The sequence below is a fragment of the Pinus tabuliformis genome, chromosome 6 (genome assembly GCF_031772625.1).
Source record: "Pinus tabuliformis cultivar Carrire ecotype Pingquan chromosome 6, CPIR1, whole genome shotgun sequence".
Classification (NCBI taxonomy): Eukaryota; Viridiplantae; Streptophyta; class Pinopsida; order Pinales; family Pinaceae; genus Pinus; species Pinus tabuliformis.
Genome location: NC_142292.1, coordinates 762,071,156 through 762,098,490, shown reverse-complemented (window position 1 = coordinate 762,098,490; position 27,335 = coordinate 762,071,156). Strand labels below are relative to the sequence as shown.

At 39.2% G+C, this 27,335-nt stretch overlaps 1 protein-coding gene across 1 annotated transcript in view; it reads left to right on the top strand.

The window, feature by feature from the left end:
* The window catches only part of LOC149260950 (proline-, glutamic acid/leucine-rich protein), a 319,977-nt gene that overhangs the window by 123,995 nt on the left and 168,647 nt on the right, over positions 1–27,335 (top strand). The window lies entirely within an intron of this gene.

Sequence of the window (27,335 nt, the reverse complement as noted above, 5' to 3'; positions counted from 1 at the left end):
CACAACTCCAAGACTCTCTTAGAAGGCTAAGAATTTGACCTTCCCCAAGGGAATCGTGAGAATGTCGCAACCTACTCATCAGTCTTGATGTTTTGGAGCCTTATTGCTCCCTGTTGTACCATATCCTAGGTAATGTGGTACTTGATGTCAATATGCTTAGAGTGGTCGTGGAACACAAGATTCTCTGAAAGGTGAATCCCACTTTGGTTGTTGTAATAGATCAGAGTGGTATTCAACATGTGCTCAAATAGCTAACTGAAGAGCTTCCTCAACCAAAAAGCTTCACAACAAGCCATACTAGCAGCAATATATTCGGCCTTGGTGGTTCTTAAAGCAACCGATTTCTGCTTCCTGCTCATCCATGAAATTGAAGCAGACCCCAATGAGAAGTGAAATTCTGACGTGCTCTTTCTATCCACCACACTGACAACCTAGTCAACATCAGAATGTCCATGTAGCCTCAAATTCCCGACAATGTATCTTAGCCCATTGATTGTGCCACAGAGATATCTCAAGAGATTCCTAGCAGCAATCCTATGCATGTGATGAGGCTTAACCATAAATTGACTCAAAGTATTTACAACGAAGCATTTGTTCGAATGGGAGTTTACCAAGAACATTAGGGCCTGCACAAGTTGTCGATACTCGGAATGGTTTGCCAATTCAGGCCCAACAATACTTCCACATAACTTCTCGAAGTTGAGTTCCATTGGAGTATACACAGACTTGCAATCCACCATCCCACATCTCTCTAGCAACTTCATAATATATTTTCCTTGAGAAAGAAAATCTCGCCTGACTTTTGCCAGATCTCCAGGCCTAGGAAGTAGTGCATCAATGCTAGGCGCTTCATCTTGAACTTAGAAGTCAACTCCTTCTTGCATTGATAAATGAGAGGGTTCGCGCTAGTCAGAAAGAGATCATCAACGTAAAGGACCAAAATAAGAGGAATCTCCTTTTCAACCTTGAAGTATAGGTTTGGATCAACATAGCTCCTTATAAATCCTAGCTTCGCGAGATAATTGTTAATCCTTTCGTGCTAAGCCCTACAGGCTTGCTTTAACCCATAGAGAGCTTTCTTCAACTCGCATACCTCTGATCTTGTACTTCAAACCCTTGAGGTTGCTCCAAGTAGACTTCGTCCTTAAGCAAGCCATGCAAGAAAGCAATTTTGACATCCATTTGATGTAGGATCCATCCTTAGTTGGCAGTGAGAGCAATAGTAGATCATATAGTGGTATGTTGGGCCACTAGTAGAAATATCTTGTCATAGTCCATTCCTTCCTTCTGAGAGAAGCCTCAAGCAACAAACTTGGCCTTATATTTTTCAGCACTCCCATCAAATCCATGTTTAATTTTGTAAAGCCATTTTGAGGTGACCATAAACTTGTCCTTGGGTCTAGGCACCACGTCCCAGACATCATTCTTCATGATAGATTCATATTCTTCATTCATTGCATCCTTCCATACTTGGTGTTTCACAACTTCTTCAAACGTGCATGGTTCAACTTGAACAATATTACTCATGGCAGCCAAGTACGCTTGATAGTATGATACTTGTTCGACTTCATACTTTCACAAAATGTCCCTCTTGGAGCAATATGTCTTTCAACATATTAGAGAGTATCTTTGAGCCACAGTGGACGTTTCCTTGAGGTAGATGGATCACCAAGAGGTGGATCCATCGGGCCATCAACATTGGGCATAGGCTCATCAGTCGGAGGTTCATCCTGTTTTTTTTGCAGCATCATCATCGTCCTTCTTTGGGATAGGGAGATCTCTGGCTTTCCCAAGGGCAATGTCTTCATCAAAGGTGGCGTCACGACTTACTTCCACATCTCTTTGACCAGACACATAGATTCTATATGCCTTTGAATTTTCATTGTAGCCGACGAATATTTTCTTCCCAAAAGCTTCCAACTTATTCCTTTTCTCTTTAGGCACATGAAAATACACAAGACAACCAAATATTCCAAAATGAGAAACATTAGGTTTTTTACCAGTGAATACTTCCTCGGGTGTCTTGAAATCCAAGGCTTGATGTGGGCTCCTATTTTGAACATATACGATAGTGTAAGCAACTTCTCCCCATAAGAACTTCCATCGGCCTTGATCATGGAGCATGGCACAGGTGGCTTCCATGATTGTTGAATTCTTCCTTTCACCATTGCCATTCTACTCAAGAGTGGATGGGACAATTGTCTCTCTCCTAATGCTAGCTCCTATGCAAAATTCATTGCATTCATTTGATTCATATTTGGTTCCAAGGTGGAATTTGGACCTAGTTGCCAATTTTAACACTCCCTCTCAACTAGGGAGAACTCCACCTGCCAATTCATCATGGCATCATGAACCATCTGTGCCTCTTGTCTATACTCTGTTGAAAACTGATGTAATAATGAAGAAGAATCAATCGAGAGTGAGTCACAAGACTTCACCACTCTCCACTGACCGAAGTCAGTCCAGGGGTAGAACCCCAATCAGACTTGATCGCAGATCAATTTGTTGAACACCATGCATCTTAGACATAGGGAGTATGACAATACACAATGTGTCTATCTGTAGCGCTATGGTCCCTCTCCACTTTTCGCGACTCATTGACCAGATGAGAGGTACTTTCCATGAGTGCCGAACTACATGGGTAGGATGTATGCTCGAGCATTAGCAAGAGAAGGTGAACCACTCATTTTGCTCATATTCCATAGGAGAAGGTGAACTACACATCCTATACATATATCATCAATCGTAGGGGAAGGTGAACCAATCACCCTACACACGTGTCATCAATCGCGGGGGAAGGTGAACCACTCACCCTATGGTCACTCATAGCTCCAAGAAGTACCCCAAGCCCCCAAGAGCTCCCGAAGCTCAGTGTCCAACTCAAGCGGGATCCTCATGGGAGGTTCCTTCCACAACTCCAAGACTCTCTTAGAAAGCTAAGAATTTGACCTTCCCCAAGGGAATCGTGAGAATGTCGCAACCTACTCATCAGTCTTGATGTTTTGGAGCCTTATTGCTCCCTGTTGTACCATATCCTAGGTAATGTGGTACTTGATGTCAATATGCTTAGAGTGGTCGTGGAACACAAGATTCTCTTAAAGGTGAATCCCACTTTGGTTGTTGTAATAGATCAGAGTGGTATTCAACATGTGCTCAAATAGCTAACTGAAGAGCTTCCTCAACCAAAAAGCTTCACAACAAGCCATACTAGCAGCGATATATTCGGCCTTGGTGGTTCTTAAAGCAACCGATTTCTGCTTCCTGCTCATCCATGAAATTGAAGCAGACCCCAATGAGAAGTGAAATTCTGACGTGCTCTTTCTATCCACCACACTGACAACCTAGTCAACATCAGAATGTCCATGTAGCCTCAAATTCCCGACAATGTATCTTAGCCCATTGATTGTGCCACAGAGATATCTCAAGAGATTCCTAGCAGCAATCCTATGCATGTGATGAGGCTTAACCATAAATTGACTCAAAGTATTTACAACGAAGCATTTGTTCGAATGGGAGTTTACCAAGAACATTAGGGCCTGCACAAGTTGTCGATACTCGGAATGGTTTGCCAATTCAGGCCCAACAATACTTCCACATAACTTCTCGAAGTTGAGTTCCATTGGAGTATACACAGACTTGCAATCCACCATCCCACATCTCTCTAGCAACTTCATAATATATTTTCCTTGAGAAAGAAAATCTCGCCTGACTTTTGCCAGATCTCCAGGCCTAGGAAGTAGTGCATCAATGCTAGGCGCTTCATCTTGAACTTAGAAGTCAACTCCTTCTTGCATTGATAAATGAGAGGGTTCGCGCTAGTCAGAAAGAGATCATCAACGTAAAGGACCAAAATAAGAGGAATCTCCTTTTCAACCTTGAAGTATAGGTTTGGATCAACATAGCTCCTTATAAATCCTAGCTTCGCGAGATAATTGTTAATCCTTTCGTGCTAAGCCCTACAGGCTTGCTTTAACCCATAGAGAGCTTTCTTCAACTCGCATACCTCTGATCTTGTACTTCAAACCCTTGAGGTTGCTCCAAGTAGACTTCGTCCTTAAGCAAGCCATGCAAGAAAGCAATTTTGACATCCATTTGATGTAGGATCCATCCTTAGTTGGCAGTGAGAGCAATAGTAGATCATATAGTGGTATGTTGGGCCACTAGTAGAAATATCTTGTCATAGTCCATTCCTTCCTTCTGAGAGAAGCCTCAAGCAACAAACTTGGCCTTATATTTTTCAGCACTCCCATCAAATCCATGTTTAATTTTGTAAAGCCATTTTGAGGTGACCATAAACTTGTCCTTGGGTCTAGGCACCACGTCCCAGACATCATTCTTCATGATAGATTCATATTCTTCATTCATTGCATCCTTCCATACTTGGTGTTTCACAACTTCTTCAAACGTGCATGGTTCAACTTGAACAATATTACTCATGGCAGCCAAGTACGCTTGATAGTATGATACTTGTTCGACTTCATACTTTCACAAAATGTCCCTCTTGGAGCAATATGTCTTTCAACATATTAGAGAGTATCTTTGAGCCACAGTGGACGTTTCCTTGAGGTAGATGGATCACCAAGAGGTGGATCCATCGGGCCATCAACATTGGGCATAGGCTCATCAATCGGAGGTTCATCCTGTTTTTTTTGCAGCATCATCATCGTCCTTCTTTGGGATAGGGAGATCTCTGGCTTTCCCAAGGGCAATGTCTTCATCAAAGGTGACATCACGACTTACTTCCACATCTCTTTGACCAGGCACATAGATTCTATATGCCTTTGAATTTTCACTGTAGCCGACGAATATTCCTTTCTTCCCAAAAGCTTCCAACTTATTCCTTTTCTCTTTAGGCACATGAAAATACACAAGACAACCAAATATTCTAAAATGAGAAACATTAGGTTTCTTACCAGTGAATACTTCCTCGGGTGTCTTGAAATCCAAGGCTTGATGTGGGCTCCTATTTTGAACATATACGATAGTGTAAGCAACTTCTCCCCATAAGAACTTCCATCGGCCTTGATCATGGAGCATGGCACAGGTGGCTTCCATGATTGTTGAATTCTTCCTTTCACCATTGCCATTCTACTCAAGAGTGGATGGGACAATTGTCTCTCTCCTAATGCTAGCTCCTCTGCAAAATTCATTGCATTCATTTGATTCATATTTGGTTCCATTGTCGGTCCTCAATATCATAATATTTTTCCCTGTTTGATTTTACACCAATGCTTTGAAAGAACAAAACCATTTGAACGCTTCATCCTTCCTCTTCAAGAAATAGATCCATGTTTTGCGAGGGTAGTCATCCACAAAGATTCCATAATATAAGTATCCTTCCAATGATGTTATGGGTAACATACCAAACAGGTCAGAATGGACCAATTGAAGAATATCGGTTATGTTTTTCTCACTAGAAGGTAATGATCCCTTTGTATTTTTTCTAGTTGCACAACCCCGACAAACACCTTCATGGTTCATGTTAAACTCAGGCATATCTGTGACCATCTTACGTACCCCAGGTAAGGCGTGGGAAAATCTTCGGTGCCATAATTCACATTGTAGAGAAGTATCACTCGCCAAAGCTCCCAAAGGACTTCCTCCAACTTGATAGAGGCCATCAACCCTAAATGCAAGAGTAAATGCATGTTAGGGTTTCTTTGCCAAATATGCACCTTTCCATCAATGAATGCTACCTTGAATCCTTTGTCTTCCATCACAGAAATAGACACTAGGTCCTTCTTCAAATCGGGCACATACAATACTTCTTGAAGATGAATTGTTTGACCTTGATTCAAGTGAAGAGTGGCGGTACCTATCCCTTTCACGGGGTAGGTGGCGTTATCTCCAAGTATGATCTTCAAATTAGTCTTATTTTCAACCAAATTTGATGGGGCCTCTTTGTATCGAGTGAAGTGCCAATCAACCAATGATCCAACGTATCCGGAGGAGAGGAAGTAGATAGAGTAGAAATAAGATAACTCATCTTGTTTTTCTACAACATTACTTTCATCAGAGCTTGCATTTCTTGTCCTCTTGGGAGGTTGACCATTTCCATTTCGAGGAGCGGGAGTATTCCTCTTTCCTTTGTTGGTCAACCTGTTGTTGAACCTTGTTGTCATCATCCCTTGGAGAATTCTTCTTGTGAAGACACTCTCTGGCCCTTGGTGGCTGAACTTGTTGCAATTGTAGCACCTTCCTTTTCTTCCTTCTTTGAATCCCTTCTTGAATCCTTGACCTTGTCTCCTCTTGAGTGTATCTAGCCAATAACTCATCACAACCAGGTATCCTGTCATTGTTGAGAATAGTGGTGACAAATACATCCCATAGTCTTGAAATACCTCCAAGTGCAATGAGAGTGAGTTCCCTTTTCAGGAATAACTTCTCCAATAGATCATAGGTCATTCTTGATTTGTATTATTCTCATAAAGTAGGATTGGATGGACTCCCCTTTATCCATCTTAATATCCTTCAACTTGTTTTTGAGAAAGAGGATTTGATTTGCATTGTTCACTTTGAACATCCCAACTAGCTTATCATACATATCCTTAGATGTTCCCAAATGAGAAATATAGGCAACCAAATGCTTTTGAATGGAGTCAATGATAGTTTTCTTAACTTTGACCTCGCCTTTCCTATACTTCGTCTTAGCAGCAGCCGGTGCATTTGATGGAGTCTCCACCACTTTTCCCTGCACATAGTCCATTGCATCATGCTCTTCCAAAGTTAATTGCAAAGGCATCTTCCATGCATGTTAGTCAAATTTGTCGTTGAGCTTATCCTCAGACTTGAAGTAAGATGTAGAAGCCATCGAGGCTTGTCCTTGTCCAACAAATCTTCTCTTTGTGATTGCTTTTCTCTCTCTTGCTTGGGCTTTGACTTCACCTGGGCTTCGATACCATGTTAATTTTAGTTAACAATGGTATGTTCTACGCTTTGCACAATTACGTCAATGTTCCTTTAGCAGGCCAATGACAATTCCCAATTTAGTTTTCCAATAGCAATCACATTAACCATAAATCACATTGACAGTAATTGTAGATAAAACATGAATAACATAATGCAGAAGACAAACCAAGACAAGAAAACACCAGATTTGGCGAATACTAGGGAAAAACCCCAAGATGGGGAAGAACCTTTGATCAACTCTTCTTATTATTATATCAAATGCTCAACAGAAAGAGGGAGTAAAATAAAGTCAATTTGATTTGCCAAATAATGATGAAAGCAGCCTTTTCAAAATCTGAAATTTTCAATAGCAGTTAACATCCCTAACTAGAAAGTCAATGCTGGTCAAAGAAACAACAATCTGTCCTCAAGGAAGCTCGGTCATACCCAGTCAAAGTTGACCTTCTAAGGTGGTAAAAGTCAGCCCAAAACAATCAAGAAAACAACAGTCAAATCTGGTAAAATCTTGCGATCAACTCTGTGATCACACCTGGTCAAAGTGCCTAGAATATCTCAGTTTCTATGCCAATAGGTGCGATCTGCAAAGGTCAAAATTCTGGAAAAGAATCGTAGTCAAATGTGGTCAAAACACCCCTGGTATGTTGAAAAGTGTTCTTCATAATGACATGTAATTGTGATTTTATGTAAAGAGATGTAAAGAAGAAAATAAATATTGTAATGCCTGCATCATGGGTTTCATGAGCAAGATATTTTATTTTTGAGTCAAGGCTCCCATTGAGAGCCTTTAGGAATTTAGTCATCTAGTCATAAAAGAATAAAAGAGTCATTTTCATGTAAAGAAGTCATGTTACACATTGTAAAGAGTCACACTTGTCTATGTAAAGTATTCCTCCAATACCTTGTCACTAGCCCTCTCTAAGTCGGCCTACAAAGAGAAGAATCTAGAAGATGAAGTCGGCTTCCCTCCAAGAGGTCATGTCGGCCTAAGGGTCATGATCAACCTTGTATATATACCCATACTCGGCCTCATTTGAAAGGCATGAATTCGGTCAAGCAAGTCAAGCAAGAAGTGCAAGATAGCCTCCAGAAGAAGTCTCCATATCAATGAAGCTAGAAGGAAGAAGAACGAAGATATTCCAGTTTCGGTCTTGGGTTAGTTTGTCCTCCCACATGCGAAGAAAGTAGAGCCGAAGGTATCTAGAAGAAGTCGAAGTAACTGTTGTCTATTGTATGGGTATAAAGCCTCTCTAGAAGAAGCCGAAGAAGAAGATTTTAAGGTTTCAGTGGTAGGGCTACTAGCCTACAAGAGAAGGCCGAGGACCAAGGTAGCCGAGATCAAGAGGAAGAAGAAGAAGTTGAGGACCAGAAGATCAAGGAAGCTGAGAAGGGAAGGAAGTCGAGAGCTAGAAGGAGAAGAGTAGTTCGAGACTCTAGAAGGAAGCTGAGAGAGGGAAGAGGTAAAGCATTAAGGAGGCTAGTGAGAAGGGTCTTGGGAGGACACTAAGTCAAGGGTCTTTGTCATGGTTTTGGTATTCGTCAATTGAAGATCTATAAGAAGAATTTCTGATTGGGTTTTTCTCTCAAAGAGTGAGAGGTTTTGGCCCTGGCTGACAAGCCTACATACTGTGTCTCTTGTCTTCTATTGTTTATTTGGTAATTGTCTTGATGAAAAGAACACATTAATAATATAACGAAGAGAAGATCATAATCCAAGAAGTAAAAGCATATCACAAGCAATTATCTAGAAGAGAAATCTCCTAATCATCGATGCCCTAGATTTCTCAACATGGTTAACGTTGGTCAAATCTGCAAAAGACTCTGAAATTTTGGCCCTGCAATTTGTCCTCCTTCTTGCAACATGTGTGAGAGGATCATGCTGCCTAGTAGCTGTATGAACCAATTAGATGAGGAGAGAGAAGAATGTGTGAGATGAGATGATGCCAAATGAGGTTTGAGGTCTCTCATATTTATACAAGTCGTAGAGAGTGAAGTGACATGTCTCTTGGGCTTCATGAGCCTACATGATGATGTGGCCGACCTTCACAATTTGCACATGTGGGCATAAATTCGAAAACACATTTCTGCTTATCCAAATTTAATGATCTTTAGGTTAATTTTAGTCCTCTTGAAAAGAGGAATTCAATGCAATAATAATCTCCATCAAATGAGTTGTCCAATGTGGAATTTGGCTCTAGTTGCCATTTTTAACACAATTGTAACAAGTCCGACCACTATGCTAGAGAGTGCCCTTACAAGAAGAATTCTTCAAGGGATGATGACAACATCAACAACAATTACAAAAGCAATGACAATCAAAGGAACAATAGGTTCAATAATAAAGGAAAGAGGAATGCTCCAGCTACTCGAAATGGAAATGGTCGACCTCCAAAAAGGACAAGAAATGCCAGGTATGATGAAAGTAATGTTGTAGAAAAGCAAGATGATTTTTATCTTATTTCTGCTCTATCTATTGCCTCTCGTTCAGATACTTTGGAATCTGGATCATTGGTTAGTTGATAGTGGACCTCAAGGCACTTCATTGGATACAAATTTTCTCAAATTTGGTTGAGAAGAAGACTAATCTAAAGATTATACTTGGAGATAATGCCACCCACCTCCTGAAAAGGATAGGAACTGTCACTCTTCACTTGAATTATGATCAAACCATAGATCTACATGAAGTGTTATATGTGATCGATATGAAGAAGAACCCGGTATCTATTTCTGTGATGGAAGAAAAAGGCTTCAAGGTAGGATTCATTAATGGAAAGGTACATATTTGGCATAGAAACAGTAAAGATGCATTTACTCTTGGATTTAGGGTTGATGGTCTCTATCAAGTTGGTGGAAATCCTTTGGGACCTTCAATGTGAGTTATGGCACCAAACATTTGCCCATTTACATTGCAAAGCCTTACCTGGGGTAAGGAAGATGGTCATAGGGATGCCCAAATTCAATATGAACCATGAAGGAGACTATCAGGGATGTGCAACTGGGAAACATATAAAGGGACCATTCCCTTCTAGTGAAAGCAAGACAACTGATATTCTTCAATTGGTCCACTCTGACCTATCTGGTGCCCAATCTGTAACATCATTGGGAGGATACATATATTATGCAATCTTTCTGGATGACATATCACGAAAACATGGATCTATTTCCTGAAGAGGAAGGATGAAGTGTTCAAATGGTTTCGTTTTTTCAAAGCACTGGTAGAAAATTAAACAGGGAAGAAGATCAAGACGTTGAGGACTGACAATGGAGCTAAATATGAATAAAATGAATTCAATAACTTTTGCAGAGAGGCTGTCATTAAGAGGGAGCCAACTGTTCCATACACTCCTGAGGAAAATAGTGTGGCTAAAAGGAAGAATCGAACAATCATGGAAGCCACCTGTGCCATGATCTATGATCAAGGTATCTCGAAGTTCTTGTGGGGAGAAGCTGCCAACACTGCCGTATATGTTCAAAATAGGAGCTTGCATCAAGCTTTGGATTTCAAGATACCTGAGGAAGTCTTTACTGGTAAGAAACCTAATGTTTCTCATTTTAGAATTATTGGTTGTCTGGTATACTTTCATGTGCCTGAAAAGAAAAGGAAGTTGGAAGCTTCTGGGAAGAAAGATATATTTGTCAGATACAGTGAAAATTCATAGGCATATAAAATCTATGTACGTAGTCAAAGAGATGTGGAAGTAAGTCGAGATGCTACCTTTGATTAAGACACTGCCCTTGAGAAAGCCAAATATCTCCCCATCTCAAGGAAAGATGATGATGATGCTGCTAAATCACGAGAAGAACCTCCGTTGGATGAGCCTATGCTTGATGTTGATGGCTCGATGGATCCTATTGATCCACCTCCTGGTGATCTCCTGAACAGAAGGGAAAGACCGCTATGGCTCAAAGATACTCTCGAAAATGCTGAAAAATATGCTTCTCCAAGAGGGACATTTCATGGAAGTAAGAAGCCTAACAGGCATCAAGGGATTGTTGTTGCAATGAGTACCATTTTTCATGCTAAACCTTGCACGTTTGAAGAAGCCGTAAAGCACTAAGTATGGAAAATGCAATGAATGAGGATTATGAATCAATCATGAAAAGTGATGTCTGGGATGTGGTGCCTAGACCTAAGGATAAGTTTGTGGTCACCTCAAAATGGATTTACAAAATTAAACATGAAGCTGATGGAAGTACTGAAAAATATAAGGCCAGGTTCGTAGCTCATGGTTTCTCTCCAAAGGAAGCACTGGACTATGATGAAATATTTGCACCGATTGCTTGATATACTACTATCCAATCTATTATTGCTCTCGCTGCCAATCAACGATGGAGCCTACATCAAATGGATGTCAAGACTGCATTCTTGCATGGCTCGCTTAAGGAGGAAGTCTACATGGAACAACCGCATGGGTTTGAAGTACAAGATCGAAGGACACATGTCTGCCGGCTGAAGAAATCCCTCTATGGGTTGAACCAAGCCCCTAGGCCTTGGCACGAAATGATTGATAGCTTTCTTATGAAGCTGGAATTTACAAGGAGCTATGATGATCCAAACCTATACTTTAAGGTTAAAAAGGACATGCCTCTTATTTTGGTCATTTATGTTGATGATCTCTTTCTGATTGGTACAAACCCTCTCATTTACCAATGTAAGAGGGAGTTGACCTCTGAATTCGAGATGAAGGACCTAGGACTGATGCATTACTTCCTATGCCTAGAGATCTGGCAAAAACCAGGTGAAAATTTTCTTTCTCAAGGAAAATACCTTGTGAAGTTGTTAGAAAGATGTGGGATGGTGGAATGTAAGTCTATGACTACACTGATGGAACTAAACTTCAAGAAGCTATGTGGAAGTGTTGCTAGGCTCGAATTGGCAAACTCTTCTGAGTACAAGCAACTTGTGGGGGCCCTGATGTTCTTGGTAAACTCCCGACTGAACATATTCTTCGCTGTAAATATTGAGTCAATATATGGTTGAGCCTCATCAGGTACATTGGGTTGCTGCAAAGAATCTCTTAAGATATCTTCGTGGCACTATCAACTATGGACTGAGATACACTACCGAAAATTTGAGGCTACATGGATACTCTGATGCTGGCTCGGCTGATAGTGTGGTGGATAGAAAGAGCACGTCAGAATGTTGCTTCTCTTTGGGATCTGCTTCAATTTCTTGGATGAGCAGGAAGCAAAAATTGGTTGGTCTAAGCACCGTCGAGGCATAATATATTGTAGCTAGTATGGCCTGTTGTGAAGCAATTTGGTTGAAGAAGTTCTTCAGTGAGCTATTTGAGCACGTGTTGGATACCACCGCTATCTATTGTGACAATCAGAGTGGGATTCACCCTTCAGAGAATCCAATGTTCCACGACCGCTCCAAGCATATTGATATCAGGTACCACTTTATCTGGGATATGGTACAACGGGGAGCGATAAGGCTCCAACTCATCAGGACAGATGAACAGGTTGTTGACATCCTCACAAAGCCTCTTGGTAAGGTCAAGTTCATTGCCTTCAGAGAGAGGTTGGGAGTCGTGGAAGGACCCTCCCATGAGGGTCCCGCTTGAGTTGGACATTGAGCTCTAGGAGCTCCTGAGGGCCTGGGGTACTTCTTGGAGCTATGTGTGACCATAGGGTGAGTGGTTCACCTTCCTCTATAGGTACACTGTGTACTGGGTGAGTGGTTCACCTTCCCCTGTGATACCCCATGATGATATATGAGAGCATCCAGTGAGTGGTTCACCTTCCCCTGTGATACCCCATGATGATATATGAGAGCGTCGGCTGAGTGGTTCACCTTCCCCTATGGTGATTTACATGTGTAGGGTGAGTGGTTCACCTTTCCCTATGGTTGATGAGATATGCATAGGATGAGTGGCTCACCTATAGCTATGGCATTTGGGCAGGATGAGTGGTTCACCTTCTCCTATGGATGCCCCAACATACATCCTACCCTTGCAGTCCAGGACTCTTGGGAAGTACCTGTCATCTGGCCAATGAGTTGGGAAAAGAGATAGGGATCATAGCACTATAGATGGATGCATCGTGTACTGTCGTACTCCCTATGTCTAGGATGCATGATGTTCAACAACTTGATCACTCAAGATCAAGTCAGATTGGGGTTCTACCCCTGGTTATGTGGATTGACTTTTGTCAGTGGAGAGTGGCAAGGTCTTGTAACTAAATCTCGATCGATTCTTCTTATTATCTATATCAGTGTTCAACATAGCTGAGACGAGATGCAAAGATTGTACATGATGACAAGATGGCATGATGATGGATGGATTGGTAGGTAGAATTCTCCCTAGTTTGCAGGGATTGTTAAAGTTGGAAAGGAGGGCCAAATTCCACTTTGGACAACTCATTTGACCAACAAAGAAGGCTGAGTTTGAGTGAGATTGAATGAGCTCAAGAGGGGAAGTTTGACTTTTGACTATTAACTGGTTAGGGCTGATTTGACTGCTGTTGACTGAGGGCAAAATTACAGATTTGACAGGGTTGTTTTGACAGTGGTATTGGCCACAAATTTGCAAGATTGTTTTAACCATAGGGTGACATCATAATTTGATTGGGTTTGACCACAAATTTGTTCACTGTTTTTGTTGGTATTTGACCAACAAGAAGGCCAAGTTTGACCGAGCTCAAGAGGGGAAGTTTGATTGTTGATTGGTTAGGGCTAATTTAACTATTGTTGACTGAGGAAATAATTGCAGATTTGACAAGGTTGTTTTGACAGTGGTATTGGCAAGTCAATTTTGACTTTGACTTTGTATTGTTGTACTCTCTCTCTCTCTCTCTGCTGAACATTTGATATTTATAATAAGAAAAATTGATCAAGGGCTTCCCCCATCTTGGGGGTTTTTACCCGAGCTTGAGCCAAATTCTTGTGTTCTTTTGTCTTGGCTTGTCTTCTATATTTTATTGTTTATGTTCTATCTACAGTTACTGTCAATGTGATTAATGGTTTATGTGATTGCTATTGGAAAATAAGTGGAAATTATCGTTGGGCTAATAAAAGGACATTGAAGTAATTGTTGCAAGCATAGAGCATACCATTGCTATCTAAAATTAACAATCGAGTTAAGAATCTGTGCAAAGAAGAGAAGTCTAAGAGAGCCGCAACTATCCTAGAAGAGGCTGAGTCGAAGTTGTTGAAAGGTGTATCTTAGGAGATACTTCCACAACCCCTGGGGTACTAGGTTTGTGAGGAGTTGACCCTCGAAAATGAAGCTTCATGGGCAATGTACCCAAGTGGTGGGCTCTGTACCCAAAGTTGCGGGCAAAGACCCAAGTGGAGAAATTGATAATATATTCATTGGATGCATGAGGGGCACTGCCACTTAGGGCTTCAATGATTTGGTGAAAGAGAAATGAAAAATATCTCATTTCTTATGTTAGTGGGGTTTTGATAAGTTAAACTCAAGTCATGCCCCTTGGGGGTTTGATTTGCTCTTCGTAGATACTATAAGTAGAGACGAGGTGAAGACCATTTGAATCATGCACAAGTGTAATGATATCTTTAGAAATATCTAGCAATATGAATCATTCAACCTCAAGGAGCTGGAGCCAAGAATTTTAGAGGAAAATGGTCTAAAAGGGACTGAGCTTTCGGTTCTATGGAAGGATAAAGGGCTGCAAGTATGTAGGAGGGCCAAAATCCTGTTCTGCTAGGAGAGAAGGTTGTAAAGCCTATAGGCTTGCAGAAGAGAGGCTGAGCTGCCTCATGTCACAACATAGGAGAAAAAGGCTTTTTAGGTTGAGATTTGAAGTGTAATAGACCTAATATGCTAGGCCGCAAGTCTGTCCAGTGTGATTGAAGTTTGACAGGGAGGATGAGGAGTTTAGGTTTGTAGAAGGGTTGTTAAAGTGGGCTAGTGTTGAGGAGATTCGTTGTTGGTGGGTCTGTGCAAAAGGTTTTTGGACAAGAAGTTCTTTTGCCCTAGTTCATAGATTTGGTGTTGCAATTCAGCGATAAGAGGGATGATAGATGTAGTTTGGTTGGTGCCCTAATCACTGTCAATTTGGAGCAGAAACAAGATAGTTAGATGGTTGTTTGTAGAAGCCCTAGGTTCAGGCTTCCTGGAGCATTAAGAAGTCTGTAGGTGGGTAGCTTGAGAAGACCCCATGAATAGTGATCTAGGGAGCAGCTAGGCATTGTTAGAGGGCAACCTAAGTTCAGTGACATTGGAACAACAATGCAAGCAATTTCGGAGCAACAAAAATACCTGTGAGCAGTAGAAGAGGTGGCAAAGGACCTGCCAAATGTTCAACGTACGTGGATTGAAAGGGCTGGTGTGAACATTCCTTCAATCTGTAAGTCAAGTGTGTCTTGTTCAAGGGCAGTTTGGTAGTCATAAGTTGTTGACATCAAGCCCTAGTTGTTCTTGTATTAGGGCTAATTGTAAGGGCCATGATCCTTGGTATGGGAGCCCTATGTTTGTTGTATTAAAGTTGTAATATAACAAGTTTTGGGTTGGAAAAAATTCTCTTGTGTACTTCATTGATTCACTGTTGTACATTTTCTGTTGTGCAAAGTGCTTGTGTTGTGGCATTTTAGTGTGTTTGTGATCATGTTGTAGACATAAACTTGATTCTGGAGTCCCGAGGAAAAATCAACAGAAGCATTCTGTGCGTATTATATATTTCTAGAATGGTCGACTTAGGAAAGAAGTATCTTCTTGTGGATGCTGAGTTGGATTGCTTGAAGAAGACACATGAAAAGTCTATTCAGGAGGACTGTTGGAACAACAACCAGAAGACTGATAATCGTAGTCTAGGTTGTAGTAAGCCAACAAATATGTTAGGTATAAGAGACCGAGTTCTAAAAAAGGGAAAAACAGAAAGGCTGAGCGCATGGAATGGTTGGAGATATCTAGTTGAGGGAGAGAAGTGACTCATGGATGTGATCCATAGTCAGAACAAGATAGATGAGGTCTGTTGAAGTAGGCCACAACCTGGCTAGGGCTAAGCTGCAGGCATAAAGGGGTTGTATGGGGCTCGCTGAGGCTTTGAAGGGCTAATAGTAGAAGGTAACAAAGAGTCTGTGGCTAAAGGAATAAGCCCAAACTCAAGAAGTTGTTGGAGGAGCTGCCAGGAGGGTAGAGAAGGACTGGGAACCAAATGGAGTTGGCTGGGCAGTGTTTGGAGGCAAAGGACAACTAGGGATAATGATCTAAAGGAGGAGCTGATCTACCGTGGACAAGAAGACTGTAAGGGATGATTGCTAAGGAAGGTCAGCCAGCAAGTAAGTCAAGTTGTTTTGTCTTTGTTGTTATCGACAGATGAGGGCTTGAAGTATTAGACATTAGCCCTAGTTGTTGTATACTGTGTATACTAGTTTGTATAAGGGTTTCCAAAGGGCCATGATCCCTGGTATGGGAGCCCTATGATTGTTTTATGGATGGAATAATAAGAACAAGTTTTGGGCGAATATATCTTGTGTATTTATTGCTGATTTCACTAATGATATTTATTACTGTGCATAGTTGTTCATTGTTGAGCACTGCTAGTGTGTTTATGTGCTAGCCTAGTCATAGACCAGACCCAGTGTGCAAAAGAACTTCTACACACTAGGGCTAGGGCATAAGGCCATATGCAACTAGGGTTGAAGCCTTGGCTTGTTTTATGATTTTGCTTGCTGGTTGGACCTTATCACATCTAAATCTTGCATTTTGCATGGTTGGAATAACCTCCTTAGTGATGACATCACAAACCTTAAACAATTCTAGCCCAGGAAACCCCAAACTAGCATTAAGCCTTCAACTTAGAGCTTGTTGAATTCTTGTGGTTCGCTTTTATTGATCATTTCTCTCTAATAATTCTTTTCTTGGTCTTATATGCCTAAGCTTGTCATTTTTGTATCATATAATCCAAGCCCTAGGCTATAATCCCTTCTTTGTAGGTTCTTGTGAGGGTATTCCTTTTCACATTGTATTGAGCCTTGTTCTTAGTATGAGTGCCCTCTCAGAGACTTTTGAAATTGTCAACTTTGAGCTATTGACATAGAATATCGATTAGGTGACTTATAATGGGAAGCCTCCCTTGTGGTGAAATTCCACTAAAGAAGAGGAGCTGGAGTGCGGATGTGACAATGGCCTCCACCCCATTGCTGTATCTTGGTTTAGCTCTCGTCTTGTGAGGGCTCTCACAAGACCTGCTATATTTTGAGGCAACAAGATCCACATAAAAGCTTAGGTTGAGCTTTGCCACCTGAAGTAATGTAAAATAATGTTTACTAGGTCAACTCCTTAGCCATAAACCTAGTGATATAATTAATGAGGCCTCTTAGCCATAAATGACCACAAGTTAAGATAGTCATCATTTCAACAGAAGATTGTTTTCAAAATATTGAAAGAGGAAAAATTGTTTTGCATGGACAAAGGAAAATCTCAAAGAGGCTATAAAACCACAAGAGTATAGAGTGTGACTCCCCTTAGAGAGGAAGAGCTTAGAATAAATGTTTAGGACTTCAAGAATGTTAATAGTTATTTTATTTGTAATCATCATATAATATATAATAATTTAGTACTTTAGCATTAGTTGTTTAATAAAGTTATTTGACGCAAATTAATAAAGTCACATGTTAAGGTTGTTGTACAAATCATTATGTATGAGAGTATGTCTTTCTTTGCATTATTCTACTATTGTATATGTGCAATAATTGGCATGCTAATAGATTCTAGGAGTGTTAAAACTTGAGTGGGATGGTGAATATTAAAAAAGAGAGTGAGGCTAGAGGTGGCACACATTGGAGTAGAATAGAAAGCAAAGAATATCGAAGCAATGGAGACACAAAGACATAATGGCATGACCAAAATTAAAGATAAGTCATTGTGGAATTTTATTATTATTGGTATTTCAAATGTTTACCTAACGGAAGGCATTTTCATATTTTAAAAAATCAATAAAGTTTATAACTTGAGAATTAGTTTGGCGGACAAGTGAAGGTTAAAAAAATGTTGATAATAAAAAATGAGAAAAAAAGAGAATAAAACAAACATTTTGAAGATCTATGATCAGCTTGATTGTCATTTGTAGTAGGTGGTAGGTGTTATGTACAAGCATTGGTTTCAAGCGTAACGACAACAACGATGATATTTTGATTAACATACAAGTAGATGCTGATGATGGAGGCCTGATAGTTGAAGGCATTATGTTGATGGGTAGAGACTAACAACTCACAGGTGTGCAATAAAGGTGTGGCGGTGGTGATTGACTACCTCGGGAAGTGCATCTCACCTAAAAGGTTTTGGTGTTTGATAGCTTTCTCTTTGGCATGTAGAGGTACACAAGCACATCTTCAGACACAATTACGTCCATAAAGCCTCCCCTTGCCCCTTAAATTCATGCCTAATAGTAAAATCTCTCGATAGACAAATGGAGCAAGTAGGTTGGTTCAACTGTCATTGTAGAGTTCTAATGAAGGATTGATGTAATTGTAGAGGTAAAGTGCCCACATGGAGGTCCGAAGAGAGATTAACATGAACATAAATAATTTTCTTTTCATAGATGTTAGTTAGAGAAGGGTGCAACCACTTATAGTGGGCATTTGCAATAGACAAAATGCCTCGATTTCTTGTTTGAGATGGTGATACGCCAAAAATATAAGTATTGAGATTTCCTAGACAATGAATGTGGCAATGGGTGTTTGTGTAAACAAATCATTTTGTGGAGGCCGTGCTTAAATTTAGAAGTGCAAAGATGGAGCACCATTTTTCTGGGAGGCTGGAGCATATATAACGTATAGAAAGAACACATTGATGGAATGTTGGGCTCATCGGTAGGTTGGCTATGTTTTAGGGTTGTACATATAATTATTATAATTTTTTACCTACAACATTTTCATTTTATTATTTATTGCTTATTGTTTTTTCTTGTGTGTTCTTGGTGGAGTAGATTGTTTTTGGTAGCCATTGGTTGGTGTATAGATTGTTGATCAAGAAGGCATCGAGTTGAATGTATATTTAAATCTGTCAAAATGACTTCATTTTGCAAGGAAAGCAACAAATTGGTTGGGTACTATCTTGCATGAAAAAAGAGGACAAATTTAATCCTCATAGAAAATGAGGTTATTGATCATGGTAAGGGTTTAAGTGTCAAACAAAGGAAGAAGGAATAGCCTCATACTTTATCAGGGTGTCATAAATATAAGAACAACTGCAAGAGTTGGGGAAAATAATGACTGATAAGGAAATGATCACTGTGCTCAATGCACTATGAAGGAATGGGGCAACTTTGTATCAAGCGTTTATGAAAAGAAGGAAGCCACCCCATTCAAAGATAGAGTTATTAGTCAAGGCCTTGCTATGTGACAATGCTGGAAGATATGATGCTAAACAGATGGGTTACCAATCCAACTCTTCTTATGAGAATTCTTCAGATTGAGAATGTTCGAGTACCTTGTATGGATTATGAATATCTCCCTAGTTAAGAGGGAGTGTTGAAATATGTAACTAGGTGCCGTCTTCATAATGACATATGTAATCATGATTTTATGTATTTAACGAAAAGGGGAAAATAAATTTACTATTGTTGTTCTTGAGGCATGGGTTTCATGCTCAAAGGAAATTTACTTTTAGGTCAAGCACCCATTGAGTGCTTCTAGGTTTGTCATAAAGTCATTAAGTCATTTTCATGTATTGAAGACCCATTTGGGCATGTTACATATTGTAAAGAAAATTTATTTGAGTCAAAATAGAGTCAAAAGACCCTCCAAGACCTCGTCATGGCACAAATATTAGGTCGGCCCACATGAAAGGACAAGTCGGCCTAAAGATAGCAATTCATGCCCCTCAAAAGCCTATATATAATAAGGAACTCGACCTCATTTGGATACACTCAAGCAAATTCGATCTCCTCAAGATAGAAGCTGGAAGAGGACGAAGAAGAAGAAGAACAAGATCAAAGTTTTGGGTCTCTCTCTCTCTCTCTCTCTCGTTTTTTAGGGTTTCTACAGTCACTGGGCAAGACGAAATTCTTAAACTGGATCAAAGCTATGAAGCTACTTCTAAGTCGAAGCTGTGAAGTTGCAAAGTCGAAGTTGTGAAGCAGCTTCTAGGTCGAAGCTTTGAAGTTGCAAGGTCGAAGATGTGAAGTTGCTTCTAGGTCAAAGCTGTGAAGATGCAAGGTCGAAGATGTGAAGCTGCTTCTAGGTCGAAGTTGTGACATTGCCTATAGATCTAAACTGTGAAGCTGCTTTTAGGTCGAAGCTATGGAGCTGCAAGGTCGAAGCTGTGAATCTGCATCAAGGTCGAAACTGTGAATGTACTAGGTCAAAGTTGCAGATTTTGTTGCTGGAGGTGGAAGTTGCTGAAGAAGTTGCTAGAAGGTCAAAGTTTGTTCCTGGAAGTTATGCAAAATCAAGAAGGAAGGTTGACTTGGTCTTGGAGGAGTCTTGGTCAAGGGTCTAGGTCTTGAAATTTGTCAATTGAAGTTCTATAAGAAGAGAATAATTATTGTGGGTTTTCCTCTTAGTTGGGGAGGTTTGGGCCTTGGCTGATCGCCTATATATTGTGTCCTTTGTCTTATTTTTCTTTATTGTTTGGTAGCTGTTTGATGAAGAAAACACTAATAATAATCAAGTGAAAGAAGAAGCTATTCAAGTAAAAGTAAAAATATACCACAAGCAGTTATCAAAGAAAAGAGAAATCACCTAATCTAGCTACCCCTAGATTTCTCAATAGTTTCTTAGTTAAAAATTTGGATTTGGCGTTGTGTTGTGGATGTAGTTATGAACCACATAAGATAAATTTGAGAAGCACACGACGATGCCTGGAGGCCACCATTGGGTTAGGAGACCAAAATGGAAGAGGATAGGGGATAACAAGGAGGATTTTATTAGAGGTTAGCAAAGTGAAGGTACCAGTTGTGTCAAAGGATTGGAAAGTTTTGTTGACAAGGAGATGTTGCTTGAGGAGATAAATCATGATTTATAACTAAAGGTGAGAGAAAGCATGAAGAAATAGACACAATGCAACTAGTAAAATGCGGTGTAGCCAATACTAAGGCTTTTTTATTATCAAGATCATGTCTGTTACAAATAAATTGAAAAATTAGATTGGAATTTATGGTTTTGAGGTCATGCAAGACTTTTCTAAAGACTATGCATCTTGACTTTATTCTTACTTTATCTTTTATTTTTTAGAATGGGAAAAGGTTACAAGTTCACCTTCACAATTCTTGATGGAAGATGCACTTGAAGTAATATGATGATGCTAGACTCTATTATAAAGAGTATTTCCTTACTTATTTTCACTCATGGTTGGATTTTTGAAGCTTCCACTCCTTGGAGATCAATTGACACATCTTTCTTGGAGCATATGGTTGTGTAAAGGTTTCTTTCTTTGTGATTGATTGTTGTCAATTCTTAAAGCTTCTCTTTCTTGGTTCTTATTTGGTGCATAAATATTAATGGTGATATATTCAAGCCATCTACAAGCTAACTTGATTGTTCTATTGAAGGGAATTTTCTACCATTGGAGGGAATATGTTCTAGGGTAATTCCTCTCCTTCCTCCTTTGTTGGTTTTGTAATTATTTGGTTCCTTGCTTTGTCTATCCATTTTGGAACACTAGCAAGAAGTAAGGCTCTCAAGCTATAGTTGATCTTTTTAGTGCAGGTTGTTTTGACGAGGATCCCTTTTTGTTGGGCCTTGATCTTGATTCAGTAAGGGATTATTTTCGCGCTTTGGTTCCAATATCATAGTCTAATCTTTGAATGAAATAGACTCTTTTTAAGAGGGTTTCCTCATGCCTACATAAGCCTCTTTGATTCAACTTGACTCCATTTCCCTTACTAGATTTGCCATTTATCTCTAATTGCTTCCATCACCTATTTTAAAACCCTAACAATGTTAGAGCTATGCTTTCCTACGGCTACTCTCTCTTCGCTTCATGCCACATTGCTTTTCCTTAGTAATCCTAATAGGGATACCCCCTTGAGTTGGACGAGTGGGCCTTGCTGAATATTGTAGCTATGGTTGGTCTTCATAATTTATATTTTAGCCCTTGTAATGTATAAAGAATTTGTAAGACATGTTCTTCATGCCATTTTGATTATTTAGTCCTTGAAATTCTTATTATAAGACATGTTCTTCATGTCGGATTTAAAAGAGAAAATTTCAAAATCTAAATTTTGAATTTTTGGCTCCAAACTAGTTAAGTCAGCCCTTCCTCAAGTCAAGTTGGCCCAGTGAAGAGACACACCCATTCTAGATAGGCATATCACTATATAGAGACATTCGACTAACTCCACAAAGGCACCATTCAAGCTCTAGAAAGAAAGACATTTTTTGGTCATCCAAGCGAAGGACAAGAAGAACAAGGACTAAAAGGACAAAGATCTTATCTCTCTCTCTAACTTGCGTCTATTTCCCTAGACCTCGAATGTGTGACTTCTCGGGCAGGCTGAAATTCTAGGCAGTTTCTGGGCAGGCCCAAATTCTGGAAGGCCATGTTTTCTGGGCATATTCTGGAGGCTGAAATTCGGCCCAGGGTAGATCATATCAGAGCGAGTTGTTGAACAGATTGGGAAGCTTGACTTGAGGGCTGTTGATCTGGTTTGGCCATAAGAATTGTTGGTCAGTTTGGCCTCATAGTTGACTAGCAACATTAGTTGTATCTCTTGTTGAATTGAAGAATTTCTCTAAGGAAAAGTTTGCTGGGGTTTACCCCTAAGTGGGTTTTCCCAGGGTAAATCTTGTGTTTTCTTTGTGCATTGTGATTTGTACTGTCCTTATGTTTTTATGGTTGAATTTCTGAAGTGTAATTGCTTAATGATAAACTGGAATTGTTTAAAGAAGATCTACATCATTAGAATTTGGAATTAATTATCAGTATTTTAGAAATCTGTGCTTGTATCTATTGCACTTGAAAAGTCAACAGGTCTAAAGTGAAGACGATAGGTTATTGAGGTGATAGTGGTGGCCTCCTAATGGTTGCCCTTTGAGTTGCACCTTTTGGATTATGGCTTTTTATCATTCAGTGCACTTTGGGAGGTTACAAGATACAAGATTACATGTTTTAAAAAGGAGATGAAAAATTCAAAATAAAAAGGTTAAAATAATAATAAAATTTAGATTTGACAATGGAAGAGGTTGATTCTCCTTGTTGACATGGTTTATTTATCAGTTCTACTTTCACCTTTAATCACATGGAGAACTCTATATGACCACCAACTTTCTTGATGTACAGACTTGATATTTAGAGCACTAGTATAGAGACAGTGAGTGAACAATGGCACAACAATTCTCTGCAATAGAAATGGACAATAATATTTCGTAAATCTACAGTGGTTGGTGGTTTCATTTCCACCTTTTGGAAACACGCTCCAATTATGGTGTCATATTTGGCTGCTTCTTTGGGAGATGGAAACAGATCCATCTGCAATAGGCAATTCAATGCAAGATTTAACCTGAGACCATATGAGCTGATGCACTTGCACACTCAAGACAAATCAGATGTAGACACGATACCCAATTTAGGCTGGTGGGAACATAGCTTATAGAAGTTTAGATGTTGTTTTGGTGCATTTAAACATATGTTAATGATAGGTTTTAGAAGTTGTGAAAGCTTATTTGAGATTTCAGATAACATGACATTTAAATAGATGGAATAGATGGTCAGATGCTGGTGTAAAACAGATGGACGATTCTAAACAAATAGATTTCCTTGAGATCATTTGTGGAAAGAAATTACTAGTGATGCCCTAGAAAATGTGAAAGTTGTAACTTTTAGTTCATGCAGAAAAGTGCTTATGGTAACTGTTTGGTCAAGCCCGTGAGAATTTTCACCAAATCTTGATTTTGTGGGATTGAGTAGGTTTGCTTGATCTTGTTTGTTTATCAATAATTTGACTTTTTCATTCTGGTTATTATCTTGAGAAGTGAAGTAATGTAAACATAAGTTTAGGGTTTACAATTTAATGCTGTTCAAGGTTTTGTCCAACTATCATATTTCTCACATAAGTGGGCTTTGATGAAGTCTGATTGAGTTCTAGGAATATGGATTTTGTTGGTGTTCTCTCTGCTAGCACTGTTTACAAGATTAAAATGTAATCTGAAGCTTGGTTTAAGGCCAGTGTGAATTAATGGTCAAGAAAACACAATTAATTCTATAGTGTACGCTAGAACCATATTCAGTAAACTGTTATATCATTATTTGTGTTACTCTTAAGTGTTGAATTTTCTATAATAAACACAATAGAAACTAATTTTCTGATCTGATAATTACTTCGAATTATATTCAATTTATTCTTCTTATGGCACTGATATCATTAAGCAATTATTAACAAAATTTTAACAATAATGCAGTGAAAACAGTAGAAACAAATAAAATCATAAAGAGATCCATGCAAATTAGAGACAACAAATTTTCCTTGGGAAACCCAAGCTTGGGAGAAAACTCAGCAACTCTTCTTCTAGGAGAAATTATTCTTCAGCAAGGTTTACAATAAAATGTCTAGAAATCTGTGCCAAAACCAAGTCCAAACGTCAGCCATTTCATCCTTTTTCTGCTTCCACAAGTGTCTTCTATATAATATAAATGATGAGTGAGTGAGACAAATGAAGTGTCACATCATGTGTATGTACATTGTATACAAGTCGACTGGGTGCATTTATCCCAAGGGACACCCTTCCATGGTGCGGCTGACGTAGGAGGCCTCTTGGCATGTGGAAATACCTCCCGAGTCCCGATGCTACACAAAAATTTACATTTAGATTGTATCATTATAACCTGCCTCAATACAAAAATACAACAATATATACACAAGGGCAAGTGTGTTGTTTTGCGTGTGTTCACATCTAGCAATTTTAAATAATCTTTGATACAATTTTTTAATATTTCTGATTTTTTGTATCATATATAATATGTTGGCTAAGTTGCACAAAGTGCTGAAACATTTCGAAGTTTCCGAAATGGGTACGTTTGGAAATGTCACCTCCCAAAAATGGAAACGTCAACCAAATCGCTATATAGGTATAAATATATATAAAGAAATGTATAAATAAGTGATTAACACATTATCTTGCAAGATAAAATAGAAGTAAGATCCATAGATGACAATTTGGAATGAAAACCATGTCTATATTAACTCTCATAGATGATTACATGAAGGTCGAGTTTTGGCAGAGTTTCAGAGTTTTGGGTACGGGTACGGTCCGAAACGCCAGGTTCCTAGAAGTTTCGCTCAACATTATTTGTTGGGTATTTGTATTTGTTTCATGTATTTTCCATAGTTTTAAAAACCGTTCCGGTCTGACCGGTTACCGGCCTAACCGGCCGGTTGGGAGGCTCACCGGTCAGAACCGGTGAAAAAACCCGGTTAGAAGCCTCATTTGCCCAGAAAATAGACCTAACCGGTAAAAACCGGCCGGTTTAGGTCAAAACCGGCCGGTTTATTGCTAACCGGCCGGTTTTGTCCTAAACCGGCCGGTTTATGGACAAGTCAATCAAGATAGTCAATGCTGGTCAGAAATGTGGGGCCAACTTGTCTTCTACGAGGCTGACTTGGCCAAAGTCATAAATATTAAGTTTCTCCATTAATTTGCTAACGAAATTCTGACCGAAGCTGCCAATCTTCAACAAGATTGACAGTTCTATGATCTGACTGATCATATTCTTGTGAAATCAACCTCTTGATACATGTCTTTTATTCCAAGCCTTGAAATTTTTTAAGAATGATGCCAAAGCAAAATCTTTAATATTGATTAAGGTCACTATGGGTAAATCAAGCCATGATGCATACCTTTCATTTGCAGACTTATAATTTTGTTAGACTCATTTATGGCTGTGAGTTATGAGATGCTGAGCTACCCATCATTGTAATGTCTTTTGCATGGAGATCTTAGAGTCCTTCAAACTATGAAATGATTTGTATTTCAAAAAAGCACAAAATAAATCTCAAAGAGAAATGAGGTACTTGACAGTGCAATTCAAAATCTGTTTGTAAACTTCACGACGGGCCTTCTTTAATATGTTTTGGACTTTGATTTCTGGCTTTGTTTCAATGATCTTTTTGTAGGTCTGCATTCTCATGACTAATTCATTACTTCTTTCCTGTATAATAAATTCTTGTCATGCATCTTCGCTTTGTGATTGAACCTTTTATTCCACAGGTTGCTGGCGTCAGTCCATCAACAAGGTGTCATCAATATGTTTTAAATATCTTGATCAAGTTCTGCTAGAAAATATCTGCAACAAGGCCTAGATTAGGCCCTTTTAGGAGAGTTCAGATTACACAACAATATTACAGAGATCTGGCTTTGAACTTCTTTCACGACTTAGTCTCAAACACATAGGTAACTCAGACCTTACTCTGACTTGTGCTGAGGCATCCTTAGACTCTGAACCAGATGATGTCTATGTAGCTCCTGATGATGATCCTGTGTCTAGTAGTGGTGATGGACTTGATGATTGATCATGTGTACATTGTAGACTTGTAGTAGGCCAATGGCCTCATAGCTTGCAGCATTGTTTTTGGACTTTATAGGCCATTTAGAGCCTCATTTCTTATGTATTTTGCTATTTTGTCGATGATATGTATTGCACTCGGTGCCATTTTGATATATTCACCTTTGCATGGTATATAAATGAGCAAACTTTGCATATTTTGTCTCTATTGGCTTGGAATCATGGTTTTACATCTTAAAAATAGTTTTGTTTCATTAGAAATTAATTATTTAATGTATTTTTTAAAAACCGGTTCGTTTAGACCAAACCAGTCCCGGTTAGACCGGTTCCGGTCGGTAAACCGGTTAGCTAGGTGGACCGGTTCGGTCACCGGTTCCGGTTTTAAAAACACTGGTATTTTCTATTCCTTTCCATATATAACTTGCCAATTTTAAAAGTTGTCTTCCAACTTTTGCTTTTGAACATGGTGATGATGCGGACTACTAAATTTCAGTTTGATTGACTACTCTAAATCATATTATTTGTAGGTCTTCCAATTTTCAATTCACACAATTGTTTATTTTTTATTTTATTTAGATTACTTGAATTTTCATACCTTTTGTGTAACCATAGTGATGACATTGAATGATCATATCTACCATCACTTGCATCAATACTGTCATGACAAGGGCATTCAATGTTTAAGAACTTTATTAATCTGTTTCTCCTACAAAACTGTAACACATAATGCTGTGCGCTTGGGTGTTACTGTTTTGTTGTTCTTTCAAGTTTTCATTAATTGCCGTTGTTATCAAATAATTCCACGACTATTTCCATCTTGTGCTCTATTGTTGCGTTCCATTGTTTACAGCTTTGCTATTTTCCATCCATACCTTGATTTTGAGTTGTTTTCCAATCTCACCATCTTTTATCGATGTCACATGGTTCAGGTTTGAATTTGAGATCGACATCAATTAAGTTTGATTCAAATTAGAATTTTCTAATAAGGTTCGAAATTCGAATGAGGTTCTGTCTCGATAA